The sequence below is a fragment of the Nomascus leucogenys genome, chromosome 11 (assembly GCF_006542625.1).
Source record: "Nomascus leucogenys isolate Asia chromosome 11, Asia_NLE_v1, whole genome shotgun sequence".
NCBI classification, from domain to species: domain Eukaryota; kingdom Metazoa; phylum Chordata; class Mammalia; order Primates; family Hylobatidae; genus Nomascus; species Nomascus leucogenys.
In genome coordinates, this window is record NC_044391.1 from 64184806 (window position 1) to 64208861 (window position 24056).

Genomic DNA, 24056 nt, shown 5'->3' on the forward strand with positions numbered 1-24056 from the left:
ATTATTAAACAAAATAAAATAAGGAAATAAAATTCATTTAGCTTCAGCTGTAGAAAATGGAAGCCTTTTTTTTTTTTTTTTTTTTTTTTTTTTTTTGAGGCTTCCCTAAACTCTTATATTGATCTGGCACTGTATCATTTCTGACAGTAGGGGGAAACATACAGGTACCAGTTAGAATTAATATGTACCCTAACTAGTAATTGTATATCCCTGAAAAGTAACTATTACACTAGTCACGCATAAACTGTGCCCTTTATAGATCTTACAAGCTGGGTAACTATAGGATACCTATTTCATATACATCTCTGGCTAAAGGTAAGATGAAAGGGAATTTTTTTTTAAAAGAGAGAAATAGCCAAACTAAGAAAACTCTAAAGACATCTGTAATGCTATAACAACATGCAAAATAAAATAAAATCAGTAAAGAACTAAAAAGAGTAATGCAGAACATCACACTGATTAGATTCAGGACAAGACTGAAAATGTCTCCCATAAAGCAAATGGAATAGTGAAGACGAGACAGACAGAAGAGATGGAAAGTCAACGTATGAATGTCGTTTCCTGGAAAATACTCTGTCATTCCCAGCTGAAGTCATCATATCATTGCACATGTCATCATATCATTTCCTCCCACGCCGACAAGTTCACCCATTTCATCCCCACGTCTTTTTCAGTGCTGAGTTTAAATCTCATTTCTTCTCAAAACTCCCTTCTCTGATGAAGGATGTCTGATGTCCAATTTAGACCAGATTAGGTAGCACCCTTTCTCCCTTGCTACACTCAGTACACCTCTAAGTGTCAATAGAACACTATGTCTCTTTTCTTTTCCAGACTATAAAATCTGCTGAGAACAGACATATTATAGGGAAACACACACACACACACACAAACGCACACACAGAAAGCACCCAGAATCACTCGCTTTTAATTTAGTGTGTCATGAATCATTCTACCTTTCTTTTACAAGGAGGAAATAATACCAATGCACCATGAAACATAGGATCTTGCATCAATTTACTGACCAATGTTTGTCTGAAATGGTAGATATTCCGCTGGCCCACATGAACTGATTTAGATGGTACGTTTCCAATGTAATTGTTATTTTATATAGTAATGATCATCCTCAATTTTAGCTATAAAAATCCCTTAGCTGGCCATTTGAAAAAAATGCCTGAAGTTTGATGTATAAAAAATAAAATGAAATTAAAATTAAGAGTAAGCATTATTTATCCATTGGATCTTTTAATTAAGCTTGGCTAGAAAAGTAGCAAATATCCATTTCATTTGCTACTACATAGTTTCATCTATGGATGAAGGTATATATATATTTGTTTTTATGTTAATCATTTAAACTTTAGTTAAACTTCTCTAAGAGTAAGTATCAAAACTAATATTTAATACGCTAAAAATTAGTCTTTGAAACACAATATTAGAAAAAGGCTTTGACATCAACTGTAAGTTTTATGTTAAATATTTTTAGTGACTAAGATAAAGTTGATTATTGAGAGGGACTTTAAAGAAAACCTAGTTTACCTTCATACATGTTTCCTTCATATAAATTATTGTGTTCTAATTTAAAATTTTCTAAATCAGCACATAGCCTAATTATTGCCAGCTGAACAAACTTTCAATGAGTGAATTTGGCAATGACTCTTTTGCTGAAGCAGAGATTGTTTAGTTATTCCAGGTCAATCAGTAAGAACTAGAAGTATCTTACAACAGTTAAACTACTACTCCTTAAACATGCCTCCACATTTGCTGATAAGAAAAATATTTAAAATGAAATAGAGGCCAGGTCAGGGGGCTCATGCCTGTAATCCCAGCACTTTGGGAGGCTGAGGCCAGAGGATTGCTTGAATCCAGGAGTTTGAGACCAGCCTGGTAACAAAATAAGACCTCATCTCTACAAAAAAAAAAAATAATAATAATAATAATAATAAATAAATAAATAAATAAATAAAAATATGCCAGGCATGGTGATGGTGATGCACATCTGTGGTCCCAGCTACTTGGGAGACTGAGGTGTGATGATCCTTGGAGCCCAGGGGATGGAGGTTGCAGTAAGCCATGATCACCCCACTGCACTGCAGCCTGGGCAACAGAACGAGACCTCTTCTCTAATCATCATCATCATCATCATCAATAAATAAATTAAATATTTCAAAATTTGATAATATAATTGTAAACATTTCATATGCTTTTTCAAAAACCGTTTTGGGGGTGGTTAAAAATTATTGCACTTAATTTTTCAGCTACCATAAATAACCTAACTAGACATAAACTTCATAATTATCGTTTTTCTCCCTCAATCATTTTATTTTAGTCCTCTATTGTTATTAAACAAAAAATGATGATAAGAAAATACAAAACTGAGTGAAAATAAATGAGGTGATATTATTCAATTTCACTTTGGCTTTTGAAGTTTTCTGAATTTTTTTCAAAACATAATAATTAAGAAGTCATCAAATGATCAGACAACACATTTTTACTTTATTACTAGATATGTAACTTCTCTTTGTCTGCTTTCTGACAGCAAGGTGCATAAGTCATCATTGAAAATGTAAGCACTTACAACCATATGGCTGGGTATCATGTCTATCCTATTGCTCATTGCATGCCAGGTATTAGCTAATTTCTGCAGACAACCAAAGAAAACATGCTGAGGGTTCATGCAACATTTTTGTTTAAGTAAAGGTAAACTTAAGGAAACACACGTATTATACACAAATTATATCACAAATTCAAATCCACCTTCTCATTACAAACCAGAAATCATTTCCATCAAGGTAAGTGCAACTTCATAAGATGTATCATACAATACATAAAATAGAGTGGTTTTTCTTTAAACATCCACATATTATAATAGTTAAAGATAATCAGATGTTGGAGTGTCTCTCTTGGAACAATTTGAGAGGATTAGTTGTGTTTTCTTTAGTCTTTGGCAGTTCCAAATGTATCAGTGAACTTTTCAACATTATTATACGTATTATTTATCCTGTTTTTATCTCTTTTCAAAATTAAATTATTTCATGCATCTGCAGCAAAGTTAAAAATTTTTAATAAAGAACATATTATAGCTATTTTGCTAAATAATTATTTAAATGATGTTTGAGTGAGTATATTAAATGTCTTTAGAACACTATTATGAAATAAAAGATTAGTGAATGAAACAACATATTAAATCAGGAAATGATAGAATTCCAAGTCAAAACAGACCAGAAATTAGATATTCTGAGAAACAAAATGCTATCATGTGTATGCATCCATGTACATGTCTTTCATTGTTTTAGAAGCCTACAATAACATTCTCTAAATAAAACAGAGGCTAAATATAAACCCCAATAGTTCTGAAATCTTCCAGAAGCCAATGATACTTGTAGATCTAAGAGAAAAGCCCACTACAGTAAAATCTTAGATATGAGTTTATACAACTACTTTGTAATTGAGGGAATTCCCTAGAATGAAGAAACCTTTTTTAAATTGAGCGTCTCAATTATTAGCAAAGTAAAACATTAAAGTAGCTATAATAGAGTAGTAGGATATATTTCTGCTTAAAACAAAAAAATTGACAAAATATGCATATTAAGAGTAGAGTGTCAACTTTAAATTAGTACTGCTACTGTTCCTTTAATTCAATGCACATGTGCTCTAGGGAGTAAGACACTAAATCCATCAACAGGGACCCCATTCATAGTGCTTCCTGAAGGATTATACTTACAGTTTTAAAGTTTAATGGAGTTTGAAAATGTCCTTTTTAACTTGTTACAGGCATTCTTTGACTATTCAGCTCTAATAAGCCAAGAAAGCATTTGGTTTTAAAAATATTTACCACTGAAATATTTCATTCCATTGCATTGCATCTAATCATATTTAAAATTTGTAGCTCCAGACATTTAAAAATTTAAAAATCAGATTAATTTGCAAATATATTTTACTCTCAACTTAAAGGAAAAGACCAAATGATTAACAACAAATATATCCAGCAGACTTTGATTAAATTAATATCATTGTAATAATAATACGTAAGTTTATATTATTTTGAGCATATATGTACATGTATGTACACTCATAATGGATTTACAGTTCTTGGCTAATTAATGCAATATGAGAGAACTTACATGTAATTCATCTAACTCAATTGGAAGTAATATTTAAAGATAATTTACTATAATTATTAATATTTTCTATATTATAACTTTGGAAAAGTTTTGTGATTATTTTCACTTTCAAATGTAAAACCTGAGGGAAAGCTGCAGTAATTTATGCAAGTATCTTGTACAGAAATACTCACTTATCTCATTTTATAATATTATTTTCCACAAATAACTATTAGGAAATCGAAACAAGAAATCATCCATCCTAGTGAGTGAGAATTAAAGGATTCAATTATTGGATTAATTTTCTTCAATAATAAGTTTTGATAAAGAATCATTTCAAACCTGCAAACATTAGTTATTGAACTTGAGTTTATTTTGGTAGAAGCAATAGTAAATGTAAGTCTAACTCAAGATGTGAGCACTATTTGTAGCAAAAAATACTCAAGAAAAACTGCCATTCATTTAAAGCTTGTAATTTATACTTTTAACTTTCTAATAATATTTTTTGTATGTACTACAAAGGGGAAATGAACATTTCAGACTCCTCTATAAAATCTGTTTAGCAAGTGGAACTCATCTAAAGAGTTCCTGTTTGGAGATTTTGTTGACTCATCCAGTAACATGAACTTTTACAAGTATAGGGTGACATGGAGAAAAATGGTATGGTTAATATGAGAATAATGCAAATGTTGTCTATTTTTAACAATTTTTTGGGGGCCATTGTTGTGAATTTACTTTTTCTTAATGTTTTACACAAATCAAATGAAACACTGCTTTTGAAAGAATGTGTGCCACATTCCATTATAAAAACTCCACTCCCATCTTACCCCTGAGAGCCTGCATCCAGAAGCATGACCGTCTGCCTTCCTGGACTGACAAATGCGGAAAACTAGTGTGAGTAGACCATAAAAAGATAAAGAGATCAGAAAAATATCTAAAGCATACCTTTTTAAAAAAAAATAGTCTTTTAAAGCATTACTTACTATGGTAACATTTACAAAATTCTTAAAATCAAGTGCCAACAAAATAGCAGGATTTACCATTTCAAGCTCCCACAAATGTTTTATGTGCTAGCTGTGGGAGTTAACAGCCATAAAGCCAAGAAGTTTGCTTTTAAGTAGGGTTATAAAGTCCTAAAAAGGAATACGCACAGAGTACTCTGAGATGAGAAACAAATGAGTTCTAAGGATGCTTTGAAAAGAGAAATGTCAGAGTTGAGATTAAAAGACCACACCCACTGCACATATTAATGTCTGTTTTCCATATGTAAAAAAAAGTTGAGGGGAGAATGTTTTAGAGATTAATTTCATATTTCAATGAATTTAAGTTAATTTCTAAGATTTTGCCTTTAATCACACAAAATTAACTATTTGTATCAATATTTAAGTTGAGGTTTCATCATTTTCACTAGTGGAGAGTAGCAGATAGAATAAAAATCTAGTAGTAGATGGGATTTGGTATCAGAGGGCTACAACTGAATCTCAGTTGTCAGAAGCTATGATAATAATAACACTTACATCCCAAGGTGCTTGTGAGATTAAATTAGATAATGTATGAAGAAACCTGAAATAGTGCTTGACACAATTATCTAAAAGCATACTAAACCTGTATTCCTTTTTTTTACTTCCTTTCTCAAATCCTGAGTGTGTCTTTATCAAGAGAAAATAAAGAGAAATAATCCCGTGAAAAAAAAAAACACTGTAGTTATGACAGAAATGTAGATCCTATATGGACAAAACAAAAATAGAATACTGTGACACTAAAACAATAAGAATGCAAGTAAAACATTTTGATAATTAAAAAATATAACTAAAATAAAGATTTCAATATATAGTTTAAATATTGATAAAGTTTCCCATCAAGTAAAATCAAAAGACAGAAGTAGAAATAGGAAGATAAAAACAAGAAAATTAGAAGACCAATCCAAGAATCCCAATATTTAACCAGAAAGAGTTTTTTAAAAAATGGTTGCATAGCAATTATCAAAGTGTAATACAATAAATTTTCCCAACACAAATCTTTTTAATGAAAGAGCTTACAGAAAGAATGTCTAGAAAAGTAAATTTTAAGCACATTCGTAAACACTAAGTCACTTCACCAGAAACTGTAAGAATGACAGGGATAAACAGAAAGAAAATACCAAAAGCTTCAGTGGAACAGGCATGGAAACAAGGGCACATTCAACTGGGAAGGAATCAGAATGCATTTGGACTTCTCAATAATAGCTCAGAATGCTAAAGTAAAATAAGCAATGCCTTAAAAATTTTGAGGGAAATTATTTTCAGGCTAGAATTTTATAGCTAGTCAATTATTCCAACATAAGGACTGACTAAAGACAGTTCCAGGTTTGCACAGAAAGAAAATTGTACCTCTCATTTTTTTCATTTTTAAGGAAGGTACAGGCAGGAAGAAGTGTTTTAGTATGAGAGGGTAAACCAAAAACAGAAACATATGTGATGTAAGAAAAAGTTATCAAAACCAAATACCAGTGAAAACACTTCACAGGATGAGAGACTGGTACAGCAGGGTTAAGGTCATCCATGCCAGATCAGAGGAGGCAGATTAGGGGTGGAGGGGTCTCTGGAAGGAGTCCAAAATAGAAGAAATATCTGAGCATTTAGAAAAACCGTTCATAGAGATTTTACATACCTGTTCAAGCCCTTGAGGAAAAAAACAGTGATTAAAACATGACAAAACTAAGCAAATTTTAAAATAAGCAATCCACCCCAGGAAAAATGAAGAGTTGTGTAAGAAAGGAGCAATGTTTCAAAGTACAGTACACTACTTGGCTCCACACTGACATTGCAGCACTGCTGACTTCATCAAAATTTATTTGGAATTAATTTGGAATTCTCAACCTCTATAAAAGGGAGTCAATAGGTAAATTTGTTTGGATATATCCAGAAACAGCTGAATAAGCCTATTATTTGGCAGTATGGAGGGTAACTATCAAAAGATACAGATGAAAGGATTAGAGATTACTTCTAGGGGAGGAAAGACTTGGATTTCTGGAAAGCAGAAGGCAGAGAGAAACAACTGTCTTCAAATATTTACCCTATAGAGGAGGAATTTGATTGATTCTTACTTCAGGGTGCAGAATGAGAATTGGAAGCAAATGTTTATTTAGTTTTCCTAAAAAGAAATGGGCTATATTGTATTATGTATGGCCTCCAACTTTAGGAAGTTTCACTAGGACACAATTGAAGCTTTACACACTTCAATTGAAAATTGTCTTCAAAGAATTTATGTTTTGTGTAGATAAGAAGGGATAAGAGAGAGAAAACTGGAAGTCCTTCCCAATTTTAAAGATATGATTAAAAGAGAGGGAAAATCATATCTTAAAAATATTTCAAGAATCACAATAATTTAACTCTTTAGATATATACAGTATTTATGAACTAATGAAAATACATTGCATTATTGTTGTTTACTCAAATGAGAAAAATGCAAATTCTACCTGAATTATGGGGCATCCTTTGACAGAAAGGGATTCTGCCATCCTTTAGTCTTCAAAACTATCAAATAAGTGTCAAAGGTTTATATTGCCTCTTTTACTATGACATCAAGTGTCTAAATGAAACCTTTAAGTTTTCCCCAGACTTTTATATTTTAGCTTTTGATAAAATTGGTTTTCAAAAAGCATCTGTTTTTTGTTTGTTTGTTTGTTTGTTTATTCAGACGAAGTTTCGCTCTTGTTGCCCAGGCTGGAGTGCAATGGCATGATCTCAGCTCACTGCAACCAATGCCTCCTGAGTTCAAGTGATTCTCCTGCCTCAGCCTCCCAAGTAGCTGGGATTACAGGCACCCACCACCATGCCCGGATAATTTTTGAACATTTAGTAGAGATAGGGTTTCACTATGTTGACCAGGCTGGTCTTGAACTTCTGACCTCAGGTGATCCACCCACCTCAGCCTCCCAAAGTGCTGGGATTACGGGCGTGAGTCACCACGCCTGGCCCAGCATCTGCTTTTTAATACCATAAGCTAAACATCTTTCCAAGTAATGTCTCTTTTAAAAACTTCTCTAGAATTTTTCTAAGCATCCAAAAAAAAAATAAAAATATAAAGAAACATTTCCTCAATCTGTAAGAAACTGAGTTTTATTCATCATAGTTTTCTCCACATTTTGACTTTAAAAATAACTATGTAAAATTTTCAGAGCCTCCGAGTGACACAGAAAACTTTAGAGAGAACATTTAATAAAATACAAAGAAATCTCTTAAGGTACCTCCTCAGTGTATACCATAATATTAAATCTCCTACTTTACCATATATGAATAAATGGAATACCTTATTAACATACTAGAAATTTGAATAAAATGATGAAATCATAAATGAGAATGCTAAACTCAATAACGGCAGAAACCAGTTCCATAAATGTTTACTGAATAAAGAAATGAACCGATGCTATGTAGGAAAAAACCATAGGAGCAAATTTGTATATATAGAGATAATCAGGTTTATATATGCTTTCGCGTATTTCTACTCAAATTATTTTTATACTTTTTTTACATTACAAAGCTTCAAATTGTCTAACATTTTTGCTCCAGAAATGTAAGATCTGATATACTATTCTACGCTTACTCTTCAATAGAGAGAAAATTCAGTTGCTTGACCGTTTTTATTTAAAGGGTGAAGTTTTACAAAGTTGCAATGTATATGTACAACAAAGACCTTTTAAATATGCAATCTACTTTATCTGAATGGCGCAGAGATGAATGATCTTCAGTCCCACAAAAATAACCTTGAAAGGAAAGCTGCACGTAATAGATCTCTTTTTCAAGATTTCGGTTGTTTCGTTCTGATTCTAACGGGTATCCTGTAGATCAGCAGAGACAAGAAAGTTCTCCTGATTTCACCTGATTGACACCTTGCCTATTTTAGAGGAGAAATGCTGACAAGGAGACAGGATTCCATTTGAGCCACTATCTGTGAGCCAGCTCCCTGTTACAGAAGAAATGTCCACGAGTGAGGGAGGCATCATGTCTGATTATCTTCCCTATTTCTAGATGTGAAAATTCTCCTAAGGCCCGCGAATAAACAATAAAGAGGTTGCCCTTAGATAGATTCTCTAGTTGGCAGAATAGGTAATAATTTTTTTTTTTTTTTTTTTTTTTTTTTTTGGAGACGGAGTCTGGCTCTGTCGCCCAGGCTGGAGTTCAGTGGCGCAACCTCACTCACTGCAAGCTCCACTTCCCAGGTTCAAGCCATTCTCCTGCCTCAGCCTACCAAGCAGCTGGGACTACAGGCACGCACCACCATCCCCAGCTAATTTTTTATATCTTAGTACAGATGGGGTTTCACCATGTTGGCCAAGATGGTCTCGATCTTCTGACCTTGTGATCTGCCCGCCTCAGCCTCCCAAAGTGTTGGGATTACAGGCGTGAGCCACCATTTCTGGCCAGTAATAATTTTTTTATTAGTGTATCAGTATAAATTTTATTTTATCCTTACCTTCTCCTAAAAAGAACATAGTCACATCGTTTACACATTATCATTTATACATTATCATTCACACATTTTAATTATCACACTATATTTAATGGCATCCCAAACAGAATGATTAATCATTAATGATACAAAATGTCTTCTGATTTTTTCTATCAAATATTATAGGGTTTGTGTATGATGGGCAAAATCTACTATAAGACATGAACTTTCCTAAATTTTTCAATGTTTACACCTTGAAAAAAGTTATAGGAAAGAAATAGAAATGGTTCTACTGTGGGCAAGTCTTTTCCTGACAATTTTAATGATTATAAGAAAGTAGAAATCTGACTGCTTGCTTTGGTATTTTAGGTATGTTGTTACTCATATTTTAGAGCTATTTTAATTTAGAGTAATTCTTACTATTAATAAATATCACCTTAAAAGAAATACTTGTCTCAAAATAATGCGACAATCATGTTTAAGTATTTCAATAATTTATACTTAATGATTAAACATATCAAATGGATTTTATAAAACTATTTTTTCCTGCAAATTTAATTTCGTTGCAAGTTTCTACTGATTTTGAATGGGTTCTAACTTCCAGAGGTGGAATTCTTTACCAAATATCAAACTGATATTTAAAATACCTGAAAAAGCTAACAATAATGAAACTTGACTCAGGGAGAAGAAAATTCATTTCTTCCCTTTTCAGTCCTTGAGGAATCGTTCCCATCCCACATCCCACCACACTCCTAAGCACTTTCCTCTGCACTCACATGATTGTGTGTGCAGAACTAACCATATGTATATTCTTTCATTTTAACATTTTTTAACCTGCTGTAATAAAAACTCTCTTATGTCCTGATCTAATTGTATTTTTATCCTCTACATCTATTGGTATCTAACACACAGTAACTGCTAGGTATATATCTACTGAATAAATAAACTTAATAGAAATTCATAAAGGTTATAAATTAGGGATTTAACATTTTTTAAAAGGAGAAATAATGCAGGGAGACTAATCGTTCTTCTCTTAAGTAAACCAGCAGAGTAAAGTAGCAGGTTTTCCCTCCTAAAAAGTTTGCCTTTCAAATAATTTTAAAATAAATCTTTGCTACACACAAGCCATCCATTCTCTAAACAGAACAGTTTGCTGTTCTCTCCATATTTGTTCACTTTAATTCTCTCAGAACCTCCCATCTATCTACTTAATGCAAAGAAGTAGAAACTTGTTTACTATTGCTACTTCTCAGTAGCTATTCCTGGGATTGGATGACCATAAAAGACTGAAATGAAGAGGTGATATATCCTTCAATACATATATTTAACAGGATACTTATATCAAGAACAAAAAAAACCTCCCATATATCAATAAGATAATGCAGAAAATCCAACAGAAAAGTGGACAAAAGACTTCCATAGGTGCTTCAGAAAATATGATATCCCCTGGGAATAAACAATTTAGCCATCAGAGAAATGCAAACTACAACCACAAAGAAATACCACTACACACTCACTAGAATTGCTAATATTTAAGAGTCTGATAATATCAAGTGTTGACAAGGATTTGGGGCAACTGAAATTCTCATACAGCCACTTTAGAAAACTGTCATATACTATGTACCAAAACTACACTAGTTTACACTAGATACACTAAGATCCTGCAATTCATCTCCTGGCTACCTAGCCAACAGATATCGATATACATGTTCACCAAAAGACATGTCTGAAAAATGTTCATCACAGCATTGTTTGTAGGTCCCACATTAAAAACAATCCCAAATATTTGTCAACTGAATGATAAATATTAATACAAATCATATTAATTCATCTATTCATAGAAGTCATGCAAGTTATATACAAGTCATAGAAGTTATATGTTTATACAATACAGTACTAGATTGCAATGAAAAACTACAATTACATGCAACATAATTGAGTCTCAAGTACAGTATCCTAACTCTCACAAATTTTCTAAGTTCCATTCAAATAAAGTTTAAAGGCAGGCAAATGAATCTATTATGTTTGATGTGAGAAAAGGGGTTACCTTTTGGGAAGATAGTAACTGCAAGGCGGGATGTGGGGGAATTTCTGTGGTGCTGATGTTCTTGGTTTGAGCATTGTCTACATAGTGTGTTCACTTTGGAAAATTCATTGAACTGGACCATTATGATTTGACGTTTTGCTGGATGTCTTATTTCCATAAAAGTTTGCTTAAAAAAACAACTCCAGTCCAAATTGATTCCTCTCTTATACTAGAGTACAACTTTCTCAAGTAGACTTGTTTCAGATTGTTTGAAATATTATTAGCCTTTTCTACTATATTTGGATTTCTAACTCGAGGAAAAATAATACATACTTACTGGATAAGCAAACTATATTAAGCCTTTATATAACAGGCCCTATTTCAACCACTTTTCCTATTCCATTTTATCCTTAAAAAATACCCTCCTTAGTTAGCTATTATTTTCATTCTAAGAAAATGAAATGTTAGAAATGCTAAGTAACTTGGCAAAGGTCACTGAGTAAAACAGGAGTAAACTGAGGCATTCTAATGCCACAGCTCTTATTCTTACCTACAAGATCTAGGATAGACTTAATATTTAATATTTCAAGGCTTAGGAATAATACGTCTTCAAACTCTTTTGGTAAATGAAAGTTCACATTTCTTTTGGTAAAGTCAAGATTATATTCTCTTACATGAGACTATCTAATCCAAAATCTTGTTATGCATCATCAAATGGGCCTTTCACACTGCAATGTGTAATCCTAGTGTTCTCAGATTGACTTTTTCACTCACTGCCCAAACTTTTAATCTCCTCAAGTCCAAAACTTCCCTGATCTCAAAATTACCCATCATGGCTTTTCTCAAGTTTATTGTGTTCAGATGTTGTCTTATACCTCTTTTACTCCCACCTTCAGATGCCACCCCACCCTTGGATCAAAAACAGCCCCATCAATCACTCCTCCACTGGCTTCTTCTACTCTACCTACAGACACTTGAGTGCTCTGGGTGAGTAATCCATAAACATTTGATGACTAGCTGCATGAATGGCCCCTAAATCATCCTCGGCTTTTGGAACATTCCCTCCTTGAATTTTCATCTCTAGTCTTTCACTTTTCAGTTTGCTGATATTTTATGATGAGAATTGTCCACTAATCTTCTCAAGACACAGTTCTGACACCCAGTCCAAAAAAAAAAATTAGTTTTTCTATACCTATAGAATTTTCAAAATTTCTGAGGCATGATCCTCATTGGTCCTCTTTGACATGGCCCCAGTTCATATTTCTAACTTTATGCCCACCCCTTGTTCTCACAAACCAGTTTCACAAACTGGCTTGTCATTACAAACAAGTCAAACTGACCTTTTTTTTTTTTTTTTTTTTTTTTTTTTTTTTGAGACGGAGTCTTGCTCTGTCGCCCAGGCTGGAGTGCAGTGGCGCGACCTCGGCTCACTGCAAGCTCCGCCTCTCGGGTTCACGCCATTCTCCTTCCTCAGCCTCCTGAGTAGCTGGGGCCACAGGCGCCCGCCACCACGACTGGCTAATTTTTTTGGTATTTTTAGTGGAGATCGGGTTTCACCGTCTCGATCTCCTGACCTCGTGATCCGACCGCCTCGGCCAACCAAAGTGCTGGGATTACAGGCGTGAGCCACCGCACCCGGCCAAACTGAACTATTTTTTTCTGGTCTCTATGGTTTTGCTATAGGTGGTCTCCTACCTGGTACCTCTTTTCCCACTCAAAATCCTATCTACCCATCAATCCTTAGACAGACACCTTCTCTCCCATAAATCCTTTCATGTTTCTCCAATTAGACGCATATTTTTTGACTTCCTATGATATCCCTTTCTGGCTTGTTATAGTTATTTGCATGTATATTTAATATTTTTCCTAGACTGTGAGTCCTTTGAGGAGAGTATGCCATTCTTATTTATCTTGTTTTCCACAATTCTTAACCCAGTGCCTGGTAGATATGGGATCTCAATAATCTTGAGTGGAATGGTAACATGCAATTCTGGCAGTGCAATGGCCAGGATTCCCTTCATAACTACTTCTAAGACCTCTGGGTTTCCCTGAGTCACAGCTGCAAAATATCAAAAGCTGTCTAATAGGATCACTTTTCAGTTCAGTTAACTGACACAGAAGGGTTTACTATGTGACCTAATAACTGAACTATCAAAAACTTTGCAATATTTCATTTAATTCTTACAAGAAGATGTATAACATATAAGAATGTATAAGAGTTTTAATACATAAAAGGCCATGTTACAACATAATGTGATAACAAAGTACCTTCCTAGATATGTCCTACCACTGGTTAGGAACTGGGTAAAATAGTGTATGAGGTTAAGTACAATCTAGGGGGTGAGGATTACAACCAGGAAGCAGTCAATGGTGGCTATAAAAACAAATTACGTAATTCCAATACTGACTCCAATTTATAAGTTTTGAGAGATCTTATTGAACATATATTCCTCGTAAGTATCTGAGTTTCTAAGTCACAGCCTTTCAAACAGATATATTGCTCAGAGGTGGCAAGGGTGATTCACTGGAGTACCCAAAACATTATTTTTTAGGACATATACTCATACACTCCAGGAAAATAAGCAAGATTTACTACATGGGGCTATATGTCAGTCTGACGTACAACATTTATAACTCATTAGATTTCCTGACAGAAGAAGGAGACCATCACTCTGTCATCCACTTTCAGTGTACTCACTGCAGCTCATACATGCACACTGAGGAAGATACATGAACTCTATCATACGTATAAACTCAAAATCCTCTGTAGTGAGATGAGGAGTGCCAGGAGGAACTGCAACTACAACTGCTGCTGCTGCTGCTGCTGGTTGGTTTATGTTTTAGTTTTAAGCACGCAGACTTTTGCTGGTTACGTTTAAAGTCATAATGATGAATGGGCTCATAAAGATGAATTACCAATTTTTATATTACCAAAAAGAGGCTTGTTCCAAATTTGCTGAATATTTTTCTATGAGAAAAATGTGGTACCTAATATCTAGTCTTTAAGGTGAAGAAAACATTTAGCAGTAGTTGAGAAAGCAACTACTTTTGGAAACTCCTTCTACTCAGGAGAGAACATTTTGTTTGGAAACGTTTCTCCTGCTAGGTGATTTTGCCTAGGGCATTGTTTTTTTTTTGAGACAGAGTCTCGTTATGTCACCAGGCTGGAGTGCAATGGTGTGATCTTCGCTCACTGCAACCTCTGCCTCCCAGGTTCAAGCGATTCTCCTGCCTCAGCCTCCTGAGTAGCTGGGATTACAGGCACGCGCCACCATGCCCAGCTAATTTTTGTATTTTTAGTAGAGACAGGGTTTCACCATGTTGGCCAAGATGGTCTCGATCTTACTGACCTCGTGATCTGCCTGCCTCGGCCTCCCAAAGTGCTGGGATTACAGGCATGAGCCACTGCGCCCAGCCTCGCCAAGTGCATATTTTTAAAACTTTGAAGCAAACATTTCAGAAACAATATGCCAATTGTGTATTTCTAAAATGTTGAAACAAAAATTTCTAATCTATTTAAATGGCTTCTGAATATTTCAAAGTTTCACTGAGTTTTAAAGCTTCTTGTTAAAATATTGAACTATAGCTTCTTTTAGTAGTACTTCAAGAACTGAATGACCTGGAAAATAGAAATTTGCGAAGCAAATTTCAATTTTTTTCCAATAATTATTTATACTGGATTTGAAGTCAATTACTGGTCAGTGATAAACTTTGTTATTTGGAGGTATTTTGTGAGGTATATTTTTCAGCTAAAGAAGTTATTGAAACCACATATTGAAATAAACCATATTTTAAAACTGCTATAGCACAGTGTTGAAACAAAATTTTCAAAAGTAACGCAATAGTCTACTACTTTAAAAAAAATTAAATGGTTAGAACAGTTGTGAGAGAAAAGTTACTATTCACAAAATAAAAATTATATTTAACATTAATTATTCAACTTACCCTTTTAAATTTACACTTGTATATCTTCTAGAAATCACATAACCATATGCTAGTTTATGTATGCAATGTATGACTATATAATACATATATATAAGGGCACATTCTTAAAATGTTCTACTGAGAATGATATATATGATCAAAAAATTAAAAATCAATTAAAAATTAAAACTGAAAAAAAAAATCAAATGACTTAAAAATGTTTATTCCTAACTAGGAATAAACATAAAAAAGTTAATGTCTGAGTGATGTGATAATGTAGAAATTAAAATATGATTTTCTCAAACTATTGGAAGGTAACACACAAAGGTTCTATAACAAAAATTTGGGATATTTAAATGTACTAATATTAAGAATGCTTATATATCTTTTATAAACAGCCTCAATATACAGCACATAGATATTGTGGAACACCGAGAACAATTTCTTGAGATTCTTAAACATTCCTGAAGCATTATGCCTGAAAAATAGGAGAACTGCCATGGAAACATGGACATTTTCACTTTCTTTAACATGGAAACATATAGAAAAAATATGGCCTATAACCATTTCATATTGAGAGTTTTTAGGGTTATTTTATACTGTACATTCCAACATTATCTCACACACACACACACACACACACACACACAGTCTCTTCTTTCATGATCTCACCATTAATTAGAGTATCCACTTAAATTTTTCCCAGGCCATACATTTCAAATCTGCAGGGCCCAATTTTGTCTTCAAAATTATTTTCAGAACATCATATCTAGGACAACCTATACATGCATCTACATTCTGTTCTTTGGTGACATATGAAATCCACATATGCAGAAAAGGTAGATGCTGCAATTATGCAAAATATTATTCTTTTATGGTAGGGAATTAGGACACTGCTTATCTCTTGCCAGGTTATGACACAGTAGCCTACTAGTTTAGGCTTTGTAGAAGGAAAAATTGCCGAATTATTTTATTGTTAAATACAATCTTCATTACTAATTCTTGGATTATCTCAACCTAGTAAGCCCCAAATATTATGGGTCTTCAGCATGATAAATCACATGGTTGTTACTGAAATGTGTTAGAAATCTCACCCTGCATTCTGACCACCTGTTTATTAATTACGTTCATTACTAAACTGCAAACACCTTGTCCACAGTGCCTGGTTTATTTCTAGTGACCAGTACGATGTCTAATATGTAGTAGATACTCATACTTTTGGGGAGAATCAGTGAATGTACTTTAGAAAGATACAGTAGAAAACATAATAAAGGGAGAAATACTAGTTAAATACTTAATTGTTATGAGAAATCTATTATAAAATTTATTTTTAAAATATATTTCTAACCTGTTTACTAGGCTTATGTGTCTTTTTCAAATTTAAGAAAACAATTACTATGTTTTCACTGAACACTCCACTTTACAAAGTCAACATAAAGAAGTGGCAGTTTCTTGAAACTATTTGCCTACACGTTACCTGGCTCCTGCTGGCCTTAGGAGCAATAGAGGCAGTTTCTTCCCGAGTGCATTTCTCTTAAATGGGAGCTACAGGGGGAGGCAGAGCCCAGCACCCTTTGCTCAGACCCTTAGTGCTCTTTTCAAATGGACAAACGTCAGATTTACCGGTGTTTGCTGCTACTACGTGCTCATTTCTTCTTCTTCCTCTTCTTCTCCTCCTCCTCCTCCTTCTTCTTCTTTTTTTTTTTTTTTTTTTTTTGAGATGGGGTCTCGCTCTGTCACCCAGGCTGGAATGCAGTGGCACCATCTCGGCTCATTGCAACTTCCACCTCCCAGGTTCAAGCGATTCTTCTGCCTCAGCCTCCAGAGTAGCTGGAATTACAGGTGCATGCCACCATGCCCAGGTAATTTTTGTATTTTCAGTGGAGACGGGGGTTTCACCATGTTGGCCAGTCTGGTCTCGAACTCCTGACCTCAAGTGATCCAGCCGCCTCAGCCTCCCAAAGTGCTGGGATTACAGGCATGAGCCACTAGGCCCGGCTTACATGATCATTTGTGACAGTGCTTCTATTTGTTGCATTCCATTATATCATATAATAGATTTAGAACAGTATATATTTTTTTCTGTACAATGTTTCAGAAGGACATTTTTTTAAGAAGAAACACAAAGTGAATGAGCCAGAACTTAGGGTTCAAGTAGCAAGCTTTCATTAAAAAAAAAAAAAAAAAAAAAAAAAAAAAAAAAAAAAAACTTTCTCTTTTTTTGTGTGAAGAAAAACAATCTTTAAGGCAAAAAGGAAAAAAATATATATTCTCTTCACTACTGTTGGGTAGTCATCATTCCCAAAGCACACTGGAATACACACTATTTGTTTACCAAATATGATTTCATTCTATGTCAGGAATAAAAACATTCCAAGAAAATAAATAACTTCTAAAATGAAACTTAGTGAGAAAATATAAGTTGATTAATATGAATTTACTTAAAGAGCATTTGCTAGTTGAATTATGTTACACGTAATGTCCCTTACTATATATGAATGAGAAAAGTAAAATTTTTACTCACCTTTTAAAGACTACCTTGGTCATAAGCATATCTATTTTTAACCTATTGAATAAATTTGCTTACATCATTAATTTGTATTCATTGTTTATAATATATAAAAAGAAAATTATAAAAATTTCACAGTATTGAAAAATTGACTGCTAACAAATAAGTCTGATACTTTTAAATCCCAGTGTTAGTTTCTAACAGGAATATTATGTAAAAAATACAATAGCTTATACGTAAACTAAATACAATTATGAAAACATATACTATTCAACAATTAAATGTTTAATAAGAGAAATTAACAGTTTGCTATTTAAGAAAAACACCACCGAAAGAAAGGAGGCATTCCTTATATTAATAATATAAGATCTGTTCAGTGACTCAGAACATTTTAAGTGCAAGGAGTAAAAATACATCATACATATGAATGACATAAAGCACAAAGCCACAATACCCACTAATAAACGGGTTGAAATACAATCATTTCATGCTGACTGATCACCAAAAATGTAGCCATTAAATTAACGTAGGTTAAGATTTATTTATTCCTTTTTTTATTACAGCACAAGACTTTCTACAACATGAAGAAAATTTAAATGTATCTTAAAGCTTTCTAATAATATTTTAAATAATTTTACATTTCACATTTCATTTGCTTTAAAATGAAAAATGTTTCTGAGATTTCATGTCACTCACTCATACACACACACATGCATGCATACACACTCTTAATTTTCTACTTAGTCAACAGGACCTGCTGAAGTTAAAGTTATCCATGAAAGAATATTAATCTGATATGCTAATAAGGTATTCTGAAGTTTGTCTAATATGCACCAACACTGAAAGAGGTAAAATGTTATATTTGGTATTGACAACAGAACTTCAGATCCCCTAAACCCATTTAATATAAAAGGCTAATTTAACAAATAAATATGCTGCATATAATAAAAGAAATCCAGTCACTCTAATGATATGTAAGTACTTCATACATACAAAAAAGTAAATATGATTGTAAAAATTCTATACAAACCTTTATTGTGATTCTTAAAACTTCAATATCTTCAACTTATCAAAAAAATAAAAATATTACATTTCTTCATAGTGGAAAGAGTGAATTATTCAATGAACTCCTTTTGGGATATACACGTAGTAACACTAAAGAATTCTGCACATCTGTCTTACTATTTGGCAATCTGTGATTATTGTTTTCTTGGTCATTTGTTTTTGTGAGGTTGAAAAGTCATCTATACACAGGACTTTAATGAACATTCAGATTTTTCACTTGTGATATAATTTACATACAAAAAAATAGCATAACAAAAATATATTGGAATATAGTATTAGATACATTTACATAAACATTGCATGTATATCACAGTGGATATGTAGAGAAGGTTGATAAACCTTAAAATGTAAAACATCAAAGGATCAAAAACATCTAAAACTGACCTGGAATGAATTATTTGTAATTTTAATATTCTATAAATCTAAGTACCTCTTTATGTTAAACTTAAAAGCATTATAATGTTTATTAAATAGAACAGGGGTCAGCAAACTTTTCCCAGAAAAAGCCAGATAGTAAATATTTCAGGCTTTGTGAGTTACAGAGTTTCTATTGCAACTAATCAATGCTACTGCTGTAGTGCAAAACCAGCCATAGATAACACATAAACAAATGAGCATGACTGCGTTCCAATAGAACTTATTTACAAAAATAGGCAACAGGCCAGATTTGGTACATGGACCATAGTTTGCTGACCTCTAAAACAGAGAATCTGACTCACAAACACTTAATTTTAATTGCTTCAATATCTAATATAAAGCATGAGACCTAAGTAAATGTTTAATGCTTGGTGAATTGAAGTCATGAATGCGTAGGGAAAATAAAACGTCTGTGCTCAGAAACAAATGCCATTACAATTCAATCTCATTAGCGGTTAGGATTCTGCTTTCCTAATTGGGAAAAAATTCCAAGAAAGTAATCCATAGTCTTCTTAAGAACTAGGCTTGCAAACTAAAACCAATAAAATGAAAGAAAATGCAACAGAGACATAGTAAGCAGAAAGTGGATTTCCAATCTAAGGATAGCTAATAAAATATCTTTTTACAGTGAGTTCTTATAGTATTTGAAATCTCCCCAAGTAAACTGTAAACTCCATAGGGATAAGAAATCTGTTTCAATTCTTTCTGGATCGCAGTGCCTAGGATATAGTAGATGGTCAGTAATGACATTTATTAAGTACCTATGTGAGTGCTTTCCATGGCAAAGTATGTTTTTCATTAGTTCCCACAAGATGATGGTCCTTTGAGGCAGCAATTTTACTTTAAGATCCTCCTATAAAGTTAAAATGTTCTGTTGTTTAGTATCATCAGTCACACTTTGACTATAAAGATGAATTTCAGTGGTTTGTAGTTCTCCTTGAAGAGGTCCTTCACATCCCTTGTAAGTTGGATTCCTAGGTATTTTATTCTCTTTGAAGCAATTGTGAATGGGAGTTCATTCATGATTTGGCTCTCTGTTTGTCTGTTATTGGTGTACAAGAATGCTTGTGATTTTTGTACATTAATTTTGTATCCTGAGACTTCGCTGAAGTTGCTAATCAGCTTAAGGAGATTTTGGGCTGAGACAATGGGGTTTTCTAGATATACAATCATGTCATCTGCAAACAGGGACAATTTGACTTCCTCTTTTCCTAATTGAATACCTTTTATTTCCTTCTCCTGCCTGATTGCTCTGGCCAGAACTTCCAGCACTATGTTGAACAGGAGCGGTGAGAGAGGGCATCCCTGTCTTGTGCCAGTTTTCAGAGGGAATGCTTCCAGTTTTTGCCCATTCAGTATGATATTGGCTGTGGGTTTGTCATAGATAGCTCTTATTATTTTGAGATACGTCCCATCAATACCTACTTTATTGAGAGTTTTTAGCATGAAGGGTTGTTGAATTTTGTCAAAGGCCTTTTCTGCATCTATTGAGATAATCATGTGGTTTTTGTCTTTGGTTCTGTTTATATGTTGGATTACATTTATTGATTTGCGTATGTTGAACCAGCCTTGCATCCCAGGGATGAAGCCCACTTGATCATGGTGGATAAGCTTTTTGATGTGCTGCTGGATTCGGTTTGCCAGTATTTTACTACAAGGCTACAGTAACCAAAACAGCATGGTACTGGTACCACAACAGAGACATAGATCAATGGAACAGAACAGAGCCCTCAGAAATGATGCCGCATAGCTACAACTATCTGATCTTTGACAAACCTGACAAAAACAAGAAATGGGGAAAGGATTCCCTATTTAATAAATGGTGCTGGGAAAACTGGCTAGCCATATGTAGAAAGCTGAAACTGGATCCCTTCCTTACATCTTATGCAAAAATTAATTCAAGATGGAGTAAAGACTTATATGTTAGACCTAAAACCATTAAAATCCTACAAGAAAACCTAGGCAATACCATTCAGGACATAGGCGTGGGCAAGGACTTCATGTCTAAAACACCAAAAGCAATGGCAACAAACGCCAAAATCGACAAATGGGATCTCATTAAACTAAAGAGCTTCTGCACAGCAAAAGAAACTATCATCAGAATGAACAGGCAACCTACAGAATGGGAAAAAATTTTTGCAACCTACTCATCTGACAAAGGGCTAATATCCAGAATCTATAATGAACTCAAACAAATTTACAAGAAAAAAACAAACAACCCCATCAAAAAGTGGGCAGAGGACATGAACAGACACTTCTCAAAAGAAGACATTTATGCAGCCAGAAAACACATGAAGAAATGCTCCTCATCACTGGCCATCAGAGAAATGCAAATCAAAACCACAATGAGATACCATCTCACACCAGTTAGAATGGCCATCATTAAAAAATCAGGAAACAACAGGTGCTGGAGAGGATGTGGAGAAACAGGAACACTTTTACACTGTTGGTGGGACTGTAAACTAGTTCAACCATTGTGGAAGTCAGTGTGGCGATTCCTCAGGGAGCTAGAACTAGAAATACCATTTGACCCAGCCATCCCATTACTGGGTATATACCCAAAGGACTATAAATCATGCTGCTATAAAGACACATGCACACGTATGTTTATTGCGGCACTATTCACAATAGCAAAGAGTTGGAACCAACCCAAATGTCCAACAACGATAGACTGGATTAAGAAAATGTGGCACATATACACCATGGAATACTATGCAGCCATAAAAAATGATGAGTTCATGTCCTTTGTAGGGACATGGATGAAACTGGAAAACATCATTCTCAGTAAACTATCGCAAGGACAAAAAACCAAACACCGCATGTTCTCACTCATAGGTGGGAATTGAACAATGAGAACTCATGGACACAGGAAGGGGAACATCACACTCCGGGGACTGTTGTGGGGTGGGGGGAGGGGGGAGGGACAGCATTAGGAGATACACCTAATGCTAAATGACGAGTTAATGGGTGCAGGAAATCAACATGGCACATGGATACATATGTAACAAACCTGCACATTGTGCACATGTACCCTAAAACCCTAAAGTATAATAAAAAAAAAAAAAAAAAAAAAAAAAAAAAAAAAAAGATGAATTTCAGCCTGAACCAGAGCTTGACCTACTCTTCAAATAACATGACTTGAAACTTGGGTTTGCATCTTATTATAAAGATGTTTGAGTAGGGCAAAACAAAACAAGAGCAGGCATCAAGGGTTGGTTATAAAACTGGAGTTATAGCTGATTTTCAAATAAAGAACCACTTAGCTTTATAAATTTAATTACAAATAGGTTATAAACTCAAATCAGTCGTTTTTCACTTAATGGAAATTTACTTGGTCATTCATGATTTAAAAGATCAATGGTAATCAAAATGCCTATTTCAATATAGTTATATATTAATTACTTCTCAAAAAAAGATATTTGAAGACTACTAAATAATCATTCATGAACAAAGTTTATGAGTTTTGTCTATGGCGCCAATAAAAACCCAGAAAATTAAAATATTCCCAAACCACTAACTCCACAATGTGGGAGAAATGCATAATCATATAAATTATTACATAAATTAAACTTTTGCATGATATATGTAAAACACTGTAAATGAGCTACGTTATGGAAGTAAATTTCTCTACTTTTTTAAACATAATATTTTCACATTTCCAAACAAAATAATAAGTAGGATAATGACAAAAAACAAGTTTTAAAGAATACTATTTGGTTTTTGGAGTGGTTATGGATATCAACAGATGAAAGCCACACATAATTATATGCTTAAGCAAGACACAGCCTTAATTTGCCACTTTTACAAGCGCAATGTCAACATTATATATAAACATAAATAATACAATAGTCCTGATTAATTGACAGCAAGCCAAAGATAAAATGGAGAAAAATATTTCCATTAGAACAATAGTATGGTTCAAAGTTCACATATTAAAAAATAAATATATAAAAAAAACTATTATATATGTTACACTACTTGAAATTAAATAGATTCCCCTTCCAAACTATCAAATTTCAAAACACAAACCAAGAGGGCCAATGATATACTTTAAAAATAAATCGGACAAGATAAAGTGTATGCATTCCACAATTTATGAAGAGAATAAATTAAAGCAAAAGAGACAAAATAAAGCAAAACAAAACAAAAAAGAATAAGAATATTATCATACCATACACAGCACGGAATACTATGCAGCCGTAATAAGGAATGATATCATGTCCTTTGCAGGGACATGGATAGAATTGGATGCCATTACCCTCAGCAAATTAATACAGGAACAGAAAGCCAAACACTCCATGTTGTCACTTATACGTGGGAGCTGAATGATGAGAACACATGGCCACATGGTGGGAAACAACACACTGGGGCCTGTTGGGGGAGGAGTGTGGGGGCAGGGAGAGCATCAGGAAGAACAGCTAATGGATGCTGTGCTTAATAGCTAGGGGATGGGATAATCTGTGCAGCGAACCACCATGGCACACATTTACCTATGTAACAAACCTGCACATCTTGCACATGTACCCCTGAATGTAAAATAATAGTCGAAGAAAAGAAAAACAATGAACTCTCCGTCACTCAGACTCAA

The 24056-nt window shown here is 33.8% G+C and overlaps 1 protein-coding gene across 1 annotated transcript in view; it reads right to left on the reverse strand.

Moving 5' to 3' along the window:
* The window catches only part of ADAMTS20 (ADAM metallopeptidase with thrombospondin type 1 motif 20), a 198429-nt gene that overhangs the window by 50508 nt on the left and 123865 nt on the right, over positions 1 to 24056 (reverse strand). The gene's annotated exons all lie outside the window — the stretch shown is intronic.